The sequence below is a fragment of the Aedes aegypti genome, chromosome 1 (genome assembly GCF_002204515.2).
Source record: "Aedes aegypti strain LVP_AGWG chromosome 1, AaegL5.0 Primary Assembly, whole genome shotgun sequence".
Lineage (NCBI taxonomy): Eukaryota > Metazoa > Arthropoda > Insecta > Diptera > Culicidae > Aedes > Aedes aegypti.
This window is the reverse complement of record NC_035107.1, coordinates 152,741,355-152,744,648: the sequence shown is the minus strand read 5'-3', so window position 1 is coordinate 152,744,648 and position 3,294 is coordinate 152,741,355. Positions and strand designations below refer to the sequence as shown.

At 36.0% G+C, this 3,294-nt stretch overlaps 1 long non-coding RNA gene across 1 annotated transcript; it reads right to left on the bottom strand.

Moving 5' to 3' along the window:
- Nucleotides 1-664: 664 nt before the first annotated feature.
- On the bottom strand, nt 665-970 carry LOC110674523. The gene is made up of 2 exons (XR_002498949.1): nt 824-970; nt 665-748 (listed from the first exon to the last, which is right to left on the bottom strand). It is a non-coding gene; the product is annotated as an uncharacterized LOC110674523 (long non-coding RNA).
- Nucleotides 971-3,294: the final 2,324 nt, after the last annotated feature.

Here is a 3,294-nt window from a genome sequence, read left to right as displayed (position 1 = left end):
AAAATAAATTTGAAAAAGCAGCTGTAAATAGTAGCAATATAGACCAGTTCCTTATAAAACTAATAAATGTGTTGATTATAATATAAGAAACAGTTTCCGATTATTTTTGATTACATCGACCGCACTAAAATGGCTATTTATAAACAGTTTATAGGATAATAGAGCTTTATACATTGGTTGATTAATATCCAAAAATACATTGACCGAAATAAAACCCGTTTATACTAGCAAAGCTTATAACGCCGATATGCATCACAATGAGTGAATAGATCGAATATGATTTTAGTATGATATTTAAGCCAACTAGTATTATATTTTCTTAGCGTGTACCTTCGTACACTCGAATGGTATGGGTACCCTACACTGTAAGACCAAAGTACCCTTTAAAGGGTAAAAAAGTACCCTTTATGAGAGAAACTAGTTTAACTCATAAAAAGAGTAAAGGGCCTTTACTCATTAAAGAGTAAACACCTTGTACGTCAAAACAACGAGTAAATTTTACCCTTTATTCCAAATAAAAATTTTGGCGAAATGGGTAAAATTCACTCTGTTTTCTTTTTATATTTATATTAAAAAAAAAGGAATCCATGGATGAAACTGAATGAAAAATCATATATTTAATTAATTAGATAGCTTTATTCATTGTTTAGTATTGTAATAATCATAGCAGCAGCACATTTGGTAGCAGATGATTTGTATTCTTTCCAACCTGGGGTCCTCGGTTCTTATTCATTTTGTGCAGCGCATTCTGTAAATCATTTTATTTTCGATGAAGAAGTAGTGATAGAATAAACATATTCCTGATCAAGTTGCATTTACTTACCTTTACTACCAAACCCGTTTCCAATTATGTTAGTTCCACACAAACAGTTCTCATTGCTGAGTCTAAATGATTAGTGAGAAACTCCAAGAAAATTTTCACCCTTTAATGGGTAAATGCTTTGAACGTCAAAATGGGAGAAAAGTACCCTTTATTAAAAATTTGAAAGTACCCTTTATTTTGACATTTTCATATATCAGAGAAAAGTGGGTATTTTTCCCTCATTAAAGGGTAATGCCGAGTTTACAGTGTAGTGTAGATGTAGTTGTGAACCTTAGAGGAAAACAATATGCACTCAGTCTCGAAAAACACGCAGAAAACGGGTTTAAATTTTTCAAATTGGGTAATATTTCCATATGCATTTTGGTGAGTCTGGAAAGCGTGTGCAAGTTTCTTTGAGGAAAACAAAAACAAACTGTGTATGACGAGCGTATGCTACACTGTAAACTCGACATTACTCTTTAATGTGGGAAAAATACCCATTTATTTTCTGATATATGGAAACGTCAAAATAAGGAGTATTTAATTAGCTGATAATTCCTTGCATTAGACCAAACATAATTGTTGTTTATTGTTAATTTTAATTGAATAAATTGATGTTTTTATATTAAAAGGATTCCATTCTTGATTTTTCTACGAGAATACCATACAAATCATAATCTATTCCCATATATAAAAAGAGTAAATTTTACTCTGTTCATCAAAACATGTTTTTCGAATAGTGGGTAAAATTCACTCGTTGATCTGACGTACAAGCCGTTTACTCTTTAATGGGTACAGGGCCTTTACTCTTTTTATGAGTTAAACTAGTTTCTCTCAAAGAGGGTTCTTTTTTACTCTTTAAAGGCCCGGTCAACCAGTCAGTGATTTTCGATAGCGATCGATATAGATTCGTTTTGAACCGTTAGCGATCGCCATCGTTGGTCAAAGATCTATAAAGAATTCTGAAGACTGGTTGGTCGGGGGGTACTTTGACCTTACACGGTCGTTTGCGAATACCCTTTAATGGGTGAATAAATACCCATTTCCGCTAGAAGTGCCTCTCCACATTTAATGAGTAAACCCCGTTTACTCATTCAAGAGTAAAGGCAGTTTATGTCAAAGGATGGGTATTTTGACGTAGAAGTACGTCTCTCTTCTCTATACAGGAGCGAAATTGGAAAACCAAAACCAAGAGCGTTACGTTGGCATGAAATATTTTAAACGTTTATAACTTTTTGCTGGCTTAACGAAATTTTTTGATTAGCATCTCAATCGAAAGCCAAGACATCAAAGCTTCATGTCGTTTACTTACTGAATCCCACATACCTGTCCAAATAGTTTAATAACTGTTTTAAAAGAGAACGTTGATTTCAAGCAAATCTATAAATAGGGGTGACTAGAGAAAATTTGACGTCATTTGCTTTTCACTCTCCGATTGGCTCGCATCTCAGCAGGCGACAGATCGGCTTGTTCAGACCGGGCGTGCTTCTCAGGCACAGACATCGATAGTGAAGGACGCCCCCGTTTGTCTTGCTTCGCTCAAATCAAACTGTCGAGCGAGCGAGAGAAGATGCCGTCCGAAGCTAAAGCCATCACCGCTGCCACCGCCTAGAAGAAGAAGAGAAGCAGTCCACAGGAGAAATTGCGGTCGAACTGTGAACACGGTCGGGCGAGTCTTTCTCGCTTTGTGGTTCACCGCTTGTTTGCGTTCACCCAGCCATCGTCATCGCCGCCGCAAATTTCATCGGCCGAGGAGCTGTTGACCCGCGCTTCAAAATTTCGACTCGTGATGAAATCATCATTGGTGGTCAAGAAGCAATCCCGTTAGGAGCAAATACCAGAAGCCCCCTGAGTTTTGCTGGTCCGAGCAGTGTTATTTATCCGTAACAACATCGAAGCTAACAAAGCCATCGGTTCTTTTCAGAGCCATCCAATTTGTGGAAAAGAGTTAAAAGAGAACTATTTCCGACTTTATTTACAAGGCTGGTAGCGAGTCACTTTTTAGTGACTTGGTCACTTTTTTGAGGCCAGTCACTTTAAAGTCTCTTTTTTGAAGCCATTTCAGCTAAAGTCACTTTTTTCGTCAAAAAGTCACTTTTTTTCACTATTTTGAGCTACATTTTCGGGAGAAAATTATGAATCGACCTGTTTAATTTAAGCTAAGTTTTAAGTTAGCAGGGTGTCTACTACCCGGTAAAACCTGGAATTATCAGGGAATTTTATTCAACCTAGAATTATCAACAGATTCCGGCTATATGCAGGGAAATTACTTTGAACCAGTAATTATTATGGCAGAATATGTCCTTTTTGTAAACAAAATTTGTTCAATTAAAAAAACTTTTGGCTACGCCACTACTTGAGATATTCAGTCAATTAATTATTAGTTATTTTTATTATTCCGAATAAGACTTGTTTAAATAAGGAAGCAGGACTTAGAATTGCAAAAATGGAAAAGGCAAGTACGATTCTCAGTTCCACATGAAATAAATTTT